The 12,104-nt window shown below is 49.2% G+C and overlaps 1 protein-coding gene across 3 annotated transcripts in view; it reads right to left on the bottom strand.

The window, feature by feature from the left end:
• The window catches only part of ECH1 (enoyl-CoA hydratase 1), a 435,952-nt gene that overhangs the window by 266,726 nt on the left and 157,122 nt on the right, over window positions 1-12,104 (bottom strand). The window lies entirely within an intron of this gene.

Genomic DNA, 12,104 nt, shown 5'->3' on the forward strand with positions numbered 1-12,104 from the left:
AAGAGCGCAAGTTTACAACACACGTTCCATACGCAGCATAGAAAATCCTTGGGATATGGGGCTAATTTCTAGCTGTGTGTGGTATGTCTGAGCCCTGCAGACGATGGGGGCTCCGGCATAGACATTGATGGCTTCTAGAGCTTGTATGCACACACGCTAGGGGCATACAAAATAAAATACTAGATTTTGTTCACATTTAAATAAAGAAATATTATAAAGGCTCCATGTACAAAAATATATTTGAAAACATAACACATGTTTAGTAGCAGAGTATAGTATACTCATCATTTACTTCTCAAATAGTACCCAAGTGTCTCATTCTATTAAAGGAAAAATACTACTTCCTTGTTAAGCAGGTGGTGTAATTGATGAAAACTGATTTGCAAGATGGCCTCTGCATTGGCAGAGCACTGAACTGAACAGTTTATCCAACATGGCCACCAACATGAAGAGCTCAAAGAGTTCCCAAGAAAGGCAGGAAGGGGTGGGATTTGCCATAGGGAATAGCATAGCTAGGGGCAAGTAATGTGAGAGCTTATAGCCAAACAACACTCAGACAACACTGTATCCCTCCTCAGATGCCAGTGAAGCCTGTGTCCGTCGCAAGAAGCCCTTCTCCCTATGGCAACCCCTGCACTTGGGACTGTTTCTGTATCCCTACAGTCCCCTACCAGCACTTGACATCTGATGCCTGCACTTACCCTTGCACTTGCCACCAGCTGGCCATACTTTTACTTCCGTTTATTCTATTTATCTGCACTATCCCCAACCCACTTCCCCCCTGCACTTTTCCCTTCTCCCCTCCCCTGCACTTACGCGATCTGAATGACACCTGGCCTAGTAGGATTGTTGTCTTTGCGTTTCCTCTGTGCCCCCCTCCCTTGTCACGTCACGCCTTGAAACACTTTTGCATAGGCAACGTTATAAATGCCATATCATATCATGTGTACATAAATCAGTATTTTAATGCAATAGTTTAGGATATTAAATCGACACCTTATAGCCCAAACTAAAAATCATATTTTCAAAGTCGTATATAAGCATTACCAGTTCTTCTGTGTGCTGCATTGGCGTTCACAAAGTATGTACACACCGAACACTTCAAGCCAAAACAAAACAGGCATTGGCAATGCCAACTGTTTGGACTTTTTTGTAAGCACAGGGAAGGGTCCTTGCCAGGCACAGCTGTCGTGGTATTAACTGCCCATTGATGGTAGCAAGGTGCAAAATGGTGCGAGTACCTGGGCATCTAATAGCACTGCCTATTTTTAAAGGCACTTCAGTGAAGGACATGCAGAGTATTTATAAATAATGGCTGAAGGCAGACGGCGTAAGACATTTTTATTACACCATTAGTAGGTTTACAACTCCAATTAAGTTAGTAAATCTCAGAAGACTGCTTTGAAAAAACACTGGCAGGCACTTCCATTGCAAACTTTGATGGTAAGGCTTGAATAAAGCGAGATGAAAGAGTACCCATGAGGAGGTTTTTTGGATGGGGAGGGCGAGGACTGGGTGGGAATGGCCATAGGGATTAGTATGGCCATGGGCAGTCAATGAGTTGGCCAACAACCAAACACCACCTACAGGGTGTGTGCCTCCTCATATGCCATTTCTCCCTATCTATACTCTAATGTAATTGTGTTGGTTTATAGATGTTGCAAGCGGCACCCAACATCCCAAACTTTAAAGGAACTCTCCTTTAATCCATGCAATGATCGTCTGTGTAAAACAAGGCACTTCCCTGAAACAAATGGTCAAATCCGATGTTTGTACAACATGAGGAGAACAGGTCTTTCTTCTAACTTGTGCCTTATGGCATCGCCTCGGCCTCGCAATAGCCCTTTGCCCAACTTGTCTGAAACGGACATTAGTAAGAGGGGGATTTCTCATGAGCTTCTTTTTATAGTAGGGACGTGATTATTTTCATATGATTTGTGATAGCTCGCCGAGCGAAGCCATCGCACCCATCTTCGAATCTAAGTGATTTTACCGAACCCAAAGGTTTGACTTTCCAAATGTTCGACTTTTCTTTTCCTTTTTTTTTCCCCTGCAAATATATATTTGGGGGGAGACCTCCCAAATCCCCCCCACCTTATCCCTATACATTTTTTATATACTTTACTACCCCCCCCAAATATATATATGCGGGAAATTGGGCGTCGAACTTTTGGGGTTAAATTGTTCTAAACCCCCCGTCTTCTGCCTTGCTTTTCAAACGTGTGATAAACCCATTCTCCACCTCACTGGCAGAATGCACACCAGACGCCCAGCCAGAGATGCTGTTCAACTTCATGGAGGGATTTTGTCTTTCCAATGGTGACTGGGTTCAGATTTCTGGATGAGGGTGTTGCAGGAGCGCAGCCAAATCCGGGTTGGTGAAATACAAAATTTGAGAGAAAAAAAATGTAATCTAAATGTGAAATGGCAAAATATCCATGAAACAGACACTGTAAAAAAAGTTATAATTCGAGCGATAAAGGGGTAGTTTAGTGCTTAATCTACTCCCTGTGGAATCTAGAAAACTTAGTTCTAATCGTGCCTGTCCCGTTGGACCAAAATGTGCCATCCCGAGTTCACGTATTGTGTCATAAAAACTAGGAGCGTTTAGAAAGAGTCTACTCGCCAGACTCGACATCATAAAAAAGGTACATTTTATATAGGAAATGAAAACGTCAAACGTGTTATGCAACGGCCCTTTACAATACATTACAGTCACTGTGTGTGCGTAGTTGTTTGTTAAAATTGCCAAAGCCAGATACTACTTCTGGTTTGAAGAAAAAAAATAAGTTCTCAATTCAACACTACTCATCCTTGTTGAAAACCATCACACTTTGTATATCGAAGTCCAAAAATGGGATTTTACATTTCTGTGCAAAAGATTCTTGTAGCTTCATCTGCAGTGAGAATGTGTGTTTGCTGTAGCTTTCATCGGACGTCAGAGTAATGGTTTCCATTAATTTACAGAGCTGGTGTTCCCAATCCGTTAAACACACACACATGCCTATTTGATCCTTCAGTTAAAAAACGGAATGATGAACTACCCACACTGCTGGCAGTTTTTCATGTTGACATCCCTCGCAAAAGGAACTTATATTTTTTTAGATTGATGATGTATAGTAGCTCTTATGTACAAAGAGTCTAGTCAAATCTCCCGTCTGCTGTGCCTCTGCACCCATTTCTCGAAGGTTCTGGAGAGACTCCTCCTGGTAGGACGGGGACACTACAGCGCAGTGCTCTTTAACAGACGTGTCTCTTGTCACATGCCGCTGGGCATGAGGTGCTCTATAGGCCATGCACCAAGCACACGCCAGGACCGCGGATATCTACTCGAACAGACCCGTTTCCAAAGAATTTACTAAGCTTAGACATTTCCAGCATTTAACGTTTCTTACTTGCCAGAAGATGTATTTAAGGCCCTTAGCCCGTTGAAGGTTAAAACGTTATGTGTGCGTTTCTGTTTTGCCGATAACCCGATGATTAAAACTACACCGACAGACAGACTGGGTGGGGTACTGGTCGAATGTTGGAATTACATATTTGTCGTTCTGAGCTTGAAAAGTCCTATTATAGCGGGCGGGCAAAAGTACTATTGATATTTACAGTGCTACAAACGGCCAACGCCGTAAGAAACGTTTGTTAAGGAACAAGTTACTTACCTGTAACTGTTGTTCTCCAGCATGGGTCTGGCATGGATTCACATGCTCATGAATATTCCCCGTCGTCAGGCCGGGAATCCTCGGTATAGAAAAAAATCAGTATCAGTTTCGTTTCTGATCTGTCTTTCTTAGTAGTAACCAATCACTGGTCTCTGGGTCATACTGCCCCCAGCCAATGACTGCCCTCTCCCTAAGCCCCGCCCCTGGCAGCCATCCTCAGATTTGGTAGCACGTAAAGTGGCAGTATGACCAAGTGAAGAGCCGCAGAGGGGTAGGCGGGAGGGTTCGCATGTGAATCCATGCCAGACCCATGCTGGAGAACAACAGTTACAGGTAAGTAACTTGTTCCTTCTTCCTTCTCCAGCATGGGGTCTGGCATGGATTCACATGCTCATGAATATAAGAATACATAGCAGTACACACATGCACAACCACGGGAGGTGGCAAAAAGGCTCAATATCAAGCAATTCAACAACTCAACATTAAGCAACTCTTACCTCCTCACCAGGCTCACCTTAGGCGAACAGGTTGCGCAGCACTGTCTGGCCGACTCTGGACTCCTCCCTGGAATCCTGGTCGACGCAGTAGAATCTCGTGAAGGTGTGCGTCGACCTCCACGTAGCAGCCCTGCAGATGTCGAGCAGGGGCACACCAGACCGGAACGCCGTGGTAGCAGCGATCGCCCTGGTCAAAAGGGCTCTCGGACGGCCTGGCAACGGTCGGTTTGCCAACCGGTGACAGTGCATGATGCAGCCGGAGAGCCATCTGGAAATGGAAGTCTTCGAGAGAGCCCTCCCTTGATTCACAGGTCCAAATTTCACAAACAGCTGTGATGTCTTCCGAAAACTCTTCGTGCGGTCCACGTAGAACTTCAGCGCTCTAGCTACATCTAGTGAGTGCAGAGTCCTCTCAGCCGGCGACGAAGGCAACGGGAAGAAAACTGGCAACACCAAGGGCTCGTTGAGGTGGAAGTCCGACGTCACCTTGGGCATGAAGGAGGGGTGTGTCCTCAGCACCACCCTTGTGTCGTGAAAAGTCAAGTATGGAGGCTTGCAAGATAGGGCCTGGATCTCTCCCACTCGTCGTGCAGAGGTGATGGCCACGAGGAATGCTGTCTTCCACGACAGAAACTTCAACGGCATTGAATGCATAGGCTTGAATGGGGCCCCCATGAGCCTAGTCAACACCACGTGGAGCTCCCACGTCGGGGCAGGGGCCTTCACCGGCGAGAACGATCGGAACAGTCCTTTTATAAATTCCTTCACCAGCGATGAGACCACAAGGACGCCCGTCCTGTAGTTCTGGTGTAACGTGAGACGGCAGCCAGATGCACCTTGATGGAAGCGTGAGATAGGCCAGCCTTGGCCAAGGACAGTAGGTACGGCAATACTTGAGGGGCCGTAATCCGCAGAGGGTTAATCTTCTGTGCACGGCACCAGACAGAGAACCTCTTCCATTTATGTCCGTAGCACTTTAGAGTTGAGGATGCCCTGGCCTTTGCAAGAACCTCTCTGCAGTCGGCCGGGATGTCGTATCCTCCAAACTCTAGTGCTGCAGGAGCCAGGCCTGCAAGTTCAGCGACCCTGGTTCGTGATGAAGAATGGCGCCTCCTTCTCTGGAGAGAAGATCCGCGTCCGTCGGCAGCTTGACTGGTGTGGACGCTGACAAGTCCAGAAGGTCCGGGGACCAGATCTGTCTCGGCCACGCCAGTGCGACGAGGATCATCCTGCACCGGGACCTCTTGAGCTGGTTGACGAGCCGGAGTAGCAACGGCGGGAACGCATAAAGGAATAGGCTGTCCCAGGGGAACGAGAAAGCATCGCCCATGCTCCTCGGCTTGGGAAACCTTCTGGCGAACCTCCGGCACTTGGAGTTCGCCGCCGTCGCGAAGAGATCGATCTGGGGTTCGCCCCATCGTCGGAAGAGTCGATCCACTTGATCCTGGCGCAGTTCCCACTTGTGGCACGAGCGCAGCTCTCTGCTGAGTGAGTCGGCGATGGTGTTTTTTATCCCTGCCAGATGAAAGGGTACCAGAAACATCCCCTGGGCGACGGCCCAATGCCACAGATCCTGGGCTTCCTTGGATAGGGCAGGGGATCTGGTTCCGTCCTGCTTCCGAATGTAAAACATCGTGGTGGTGTTGTCGGTGAAGATCCTCACCACCTTGCCCTTGAGGGACGGCAGGAAAGACCTGAGGGCCCGGAACACTGCACGGAGCTCCAAGATGTTGATGTGGAGTGTCTTCTCCTCCGGGAGCCAAAGGCCTCTCGCGTGGAGATCCCCGGTGTGCGCTCCCCAACCTTCCAGGGAGGCATCCGTCGTCACCGTCACCTGGTGGGCCGGGGCTAGGAAACCTGTTCCCGCCGTCAGATGAGAGCAGGAAACCCACCATCGTATCGCCTGACGGAATGCTTCATCGAGCGGGATCCTGTCCTCGAAGCTGCCCGTCGACTGGACCCAGTGGGCGTCGAGGAATTCTTGCAAGGGCCGCATCCGAAGTCTGCAGTGGCGCACGAGATAAATGCAGGACATCATTCCGAGGAGGGACTTGATAGACCTCACTCTGGCCATATCTGTGGCCAGCAGACGTTGCACCTTTCCCAGGATGGGCCTGATCCTTTCCTCCGACGGAGAGGTCAGTCGCGCCACTGTGTCGAGCTGTGCTCCCAGAAACAGGGTGACTTGCGACGGGACCAGGTGGGATTTTGTAAAGTTGATGGAAAATCCCAGGTCCGTGAGCAGCTGGACGGTCTTCGCAGTATGTTCTACGGCGAGCTCCCTTGTCCTTGCCCGTATGAGCCAGTCGTCTAGGTAGGGGTAGACGTGGATCCCCTGTAGGCGCATACGCGCCGCCACTGGTGCTAGGCACTTGGTGAACACCCTGGGTGCCGATTTTAATCCGAACGGGAGGGCCTTGAACTGGTAGTGCCTCCCTCGGACCACGAATCTGAGGAACTTTCGGTGTCTCTTTAGACTCGGGATGTGAAAGTACGCATCCTCCAAGTCCAACGACGACAGGAAATCGCCCTCCTCCAGCTGTCCCAGCACGTGCTGGAGGGTGACCATCCGGAACTTCTGTGCCTTGATGTACCTGTTCAGTCGTCGCAGGTCCAGGATGGGACGCCATCCTCCTGTCTTCTTCTTTACGAGGAAGTACCTTGAGTAAACTCCGGAGCCCCGAAGCCTCTTTGGAACGAGCTTGATGGCACCTTTTCTGATCATCGCCCTTACTTCCAACAGCAGTTGAGGGACGTGATTTTCTTTCCTGGCCACGGGAGGAAAGCGGGGCACTTCTTCTGGAACTCGTGGGCGTGCCCTAGGGCCAGGGCGTCCAGCACCCAACAGTCGGTGGAGATGGACTCCCACACGCCGACGAACTTCGTCAGCCGGCCTCCCACCGGGGTGCTTCGGCGGGGGCCCGACCCAATGGTCAGTTCAATCCTGCTTGGAGGCCGCCTTGCCTCCTTGACCACCTTGGCGACGACGGCGGGATCCACCTGTAGGCCTCCTGCGACGAAGATCTTGCCGCTTGACGGTACGTAGAGGAGCTACTGCCGGCTCCCTTGGAGGCACCCTGTCTGCCTCCAGAGCTCCGAAAGGACGGCCGTCGCTGTTGGAGCACACCCAGTGCACGGGCCGTCTCCGTGTCCGTCTTGATCGCCTGAAGGGACCGCCTTGCCAAACGGGTTGTTCCCATCGAAGGGCATGTCCAAAACCTTGGTCTGTACGTCCTGGTGGAAATCCGTCGCCTTGAGCCATCCTCGTCGTCTCAGGCAAACGCCATTGCCCAACTGACGGAAACCGGTGTCGGCGATGTCCGTAGCCACCGTAATGGCGTGGTCCGAAGCAATCTCACCTTCCTGTAAGATTTCCATGGCCTCAGCCCTCTTGGCGTCCGGAAGGAAGTCCAACAGAGGGGCGATCTTCAACCACAATTCCCTGTCATAGCGGGCTACAATGGCCAGGGCGTTGGCCGCCTTGATGGTCGTCGCTGCAGATGAAATGACCCGTCGTCCCATCGCATCCAGCTTCCTACCCTCGCCGTCCGGCGGGGAGGTTGAAGTCAAGGCCTATGCCCCCCCCCCCGCTTTCTTCTTGGCCGCCGCCGAAACGACCGAATCCGGGGTAGGTTGCGCCCTAAGGCACAAGGGGGCAGCGTCGGGGACCAGGTACTTCTTCTCGTACCGGTCCCTCTTTGCATCCCGATGGGCTGGGCCTCTTCCACGACTTGGATGAGGTCCTCTTCAGAGGTCGTGTCCGTATCCACGATGGCCACCAGCCCCTCCCCCACCCTTTCCAACGAGGACTTTGTGGGGGTCTTCTCGATGGGCCTGAAAGACTCCCCCCTCCGCGGTGGCAGGGAGACTCTGGCTCCTGAGGGCGCCTCCACTGGTGTAGCCTACACAGGCTGAGCCAGGGGCCGCGGCGACATCCTCAATCGAGGTCTTAGCAGGGTGAATTAAGGCCTACGTCACCTTCTGTACGCCTGGGGCCTTCACCTTGGGGTGAGGGTCCGAGCCTCGCTCCCCCTCTGCCGGAATCTTCGAGATCGACCGGGGCCTCTCCGGAAGCTTTGCCGGGTTCTCGGACTTCCTCTTACCCGAGCCAGAGCGTTGGCTCGTGGATGATGGTGCTGGGGAGGGTGCGCCCTGCCTGGCAGCCAAGGAGCCCGACCGTTCGGCGCTCCCGGTGCCGGGGCACCCTCACAGGACTTAGAAGACCGCTCGGACTTCTTTTTCTTCTTCTCGCCCGACGGGCTCTTCCCTTCCAGCCAGTTGGCGAGACAGAGGTGGCGATCCTTCATGGTCCGCTCCGACATGTTCCCACAAAACGCGCAGTCCTTCTCCTTGTGCATCTTGTCCTCATGGAGAAAGTAGAGGCATAACGAATGCTCGTCCTCCTTGAAAACGTTCTGAAGCTGGCATCCAGGGCAGGTCCTGAACAGCTTCCCGAGCGTCGAGCTTCCTTTCTCCTGGGCCATGACCGGGGTAGGCCACAGAACTTCTGGAAACCTCCAAAAGCTTAACTCAACAAAATCTTCACCCTTGACGGGCGTAGAAACTCCGAAACGGATCCCCGTTGATCGGATGTAGACACGGTGGAGCTTGAGGCTCTAATTAACTGAAAAATTAGAAAATCTCCTGAAAAAAGCGCGAAAACGCAGCAAAAGCTCGAGAGCTACAGCACGAGGACTCCCAACACTTGAACGTGCGGTAAAAATCTGAGGATGGCTGCCAGGGGTGGGGCTTAGGGAGAGGGCAGTCATTGGCTGGGGGCAGTATGACCCAGAGACCAGTGATTGGTTACTACTAAGAAAGCCAGAAACAAAACTGATACTGATTTTTTCTATACCGAGGATTCCTGGCCTGACGACGGGGAATATTCATGAGCATGTGAATCCATGCTAGACCCCATGCTGGAGAAAATAATCATTATCAATGGTATATAGTTATTTATAGACTTACCATACGTGAGCTGATGTTTTGCTGACCATTTGGGGAGATGTCATCAGTGCTTCTATGCAATCAGTGATAGCGCTCTGCTGCTGAGCAATTCACACGTGTGTTCTACACGCTCCCTCTGAAGCCCCTTTCAGTCATGACATGCACACATCGCATTTCACGGTAATGAGGTAATGATGCACTTGTGTGTCAGAGAGCATCATCTTAATCATCTGTCGTTTACCGTAAGCGCCTTTCTTTCATGCTTATTTTCACACACTATGTACTGAACTAAGAAATACACAATATGAAAGATGAGGTGAACAAGAAAATACATGCTTCTAGCCCGCATTTCATTGCAAACCAAAACAAGCTCCCAAAATGCAAATTACTTTAGCTATTTTAAACAATGTATCATTTTATTTGGAAGATGCATGGTATCGTTCCCATTCAAAGGTGGCTGCTAGTTTTTAAAGTAAGGCGAATCCAATAACCACACTTGCGATGTACCAGGCAAAGGGCGCGTGCTAAGGAACCCTGCACGAACACAATATTAAATATAAATGCGCAGATTTAGTGCGCACCTATAAGGAGGTGCCATTTTTGAAGCTATAGTAGAAACATTCGCCCCCGGCATGCGCGGTAAACACAGATCCAATTAAGAAACCTGAACAGGCCCCAACTGCTGCTGATAGAGACCCACAATGCTAGCTCCCATAGAAACGTTCCTTTGTTCCATAAATGTTGCGAATACGTGTTATCCCAAGAAGGAATGCAGCCAGCAAGATCGCAAGACATTACCAGGTGTCTATCAATGCACATTCATCACAGCCAGGCAGACCAAAAGCAGACCTCCAACCCCCACCCAGCCCAGCATGAGTTATGACACCCACAACTGCCCCATACTAAGACCCCTGAAGTTTGCCTTCTCTGATTTTTAAAGTCTCAATGACACAGTCTTCTATTTACTCTCTCGTCCTTAGGACTGGGATGAGTTTCTTCACACATATGGCTCCCCAGCAGCCTTCAGCTTTTGCGTTTCTCCGGGAACCGCTCGTTATGCAGGGGAAGGTTGCAGAACTCTGCTCTCGCTTGGGTAATCTTTCTCAGTTCTCGCTCGTCGGTTTCCGGCTCCCGGTTCCATACCGTACATGGGCATGGGCGATCGCAAGCTATTCACGCTTCTCATTACTGTAGTCTTTGTGTCGTTCTTTAGGTGTCCTGCCCACCATTTTGCAAGTGTGGTTACGCCACCACCAGAGTTTAGTGACTTTGACAGCATGGAATGACATAGAAAAAATGAAGTGTCCTAGATAGTCAATCTAGTGTGTATAAGAACTGTGGCAGTACTAACCCCACTTTCTGTAGAATACTGTCATAAAGTCATTATAGAATTTGTGTGTAAAAGTGTCTGTAACAAAGGACACATGAGCAATCTTAATTGTTTTTATGTGTATGTATAAAAATATGAATAACATTTGTTTTATTTGAAAAATTGGAGAGAACATGCAACATCTATCCACAATGTCCGATTTAGAGAAAGTGGTGCACTGACTAAAACGAAGCAGATCTAGAGTGGAGTAGTCACTCTCACTTTTTCATTTTGCATATACATACCCCCTACATGAGATTGACCCCCCCAAAAACCAAAAATAGGGATCAACCCATATAGTATTACCGCCACCACCAGGTTCCTCATGGCTGTACAAATAGGCCTTCTGACATCTCACACGGCCCTTCTGCATCTCTTTGAAAGTCACAGGGTGTGTGACCTACCTCTGCTCCACCTTCACAAGGTGCGATGCTGTCAGAAGGCTTCCTCTGTGCATCACTCGTTAAAGAGACATCTTCCTTTTTCCATATCGGTTTCTTTTTACATTGCCTTCAGCCAAATGTAAAGATGGCAAACTACTCTTCATAGCAGACAGTCCCATGTATGCAACTATGGAAGGTGGTTTAGGGCGCTCCTCACAGGAACAGGAGTCCCTTGTCCCTAAAGGGAGCGTCTCTCCCGGTGAGGTCCCACTTGCCTCAAACCCTAGGGCGGGTCTCGCAGAGCAGGCTCACCTTCCTAGTCTCACAGGGGGGGGCTCCTGTGTGGGGAGAGGGGACGAATATCTGTTATTCGTAACATACCTAGAAAAATAAGGTAGTTGAAGTCAATTCCGGGTTACATCACCAAGCAGAGTCTTGTTATTGGCGCTGATCCGTTCAAGAAAACTGGGAAAGGGTGATTAATTGCTAGCTATTTTCTCGCCTTTAGGTTACCCATTGAAAATGAGAAATGTTCACTTTCACACATCAATGCAATAGAAACCCCACTCAAGGGAGTTTAGCAAACATACGCTTTCACTTTGTAAGTGATTCACATGCAAGAATGTTAAGTAGCTTGTCTTGCAACTGAGTTTTCTAGAAAATTGTTTGAAAGCATGACATGTTCATTGAGGGGGGAATGTTTATTTGCAATAATAAGAAGTAGAGAGACTTAAATAGACAGGTATGCTCTCATTTAATTTGATTTTCTACAATATGGAAATTTTATCTTAAGCCCCCATACTCTGTTCAACACATGGTGGAGTGGCCTTAGGATAAATCAAATGTACATATGAGGCGTGTAGTTTACTTTCACCTAAATGCAGTTTTGACCACAGAAACTGGATTTCATAGATGCATACTTTACTTAAATAATTATTTCTATTTTTATTAATAAATAGACCTTCTTTGCAACCCTGCTTCTTTTTTGCCCTGAAAGGAGAGGGAGGCTGTTTGGATTAAATATAAAATGTGGGTTCTCATGTTCGTTAAAAAAGCGTTATTCAATAAATAAAAATTGTGCATTCCTTGTTTGAGGTGGGTGGAAAACTCCCCTGAATTGGATGTCACCAGATAAAAAATCCTACAATACGTGGATTTTAATGATAGTAGTTCCTCAAACGTCGATCATTTTCTAAGTGCATTCTGTTTGATTCACACTGCAGGCTCTCAACTAGTTCTTGTTTTCGTT

The sequence above is a fragment of the Ambystoma mexicanum genome, chromosome 2p, assembly GCF_040938575.1.
Source record: "Ambystoma mexicanum isolate Mex_15411 chromosome 2p, UKY_AmexF1_1, whole genome shotgun sequence".
Lineage (NCBI taxonomy): Eukaryota > Metazoa > Chordata > Amphibia > Caudata > Ambystomatidae > Ambystoma > Ambystoma mexicanum.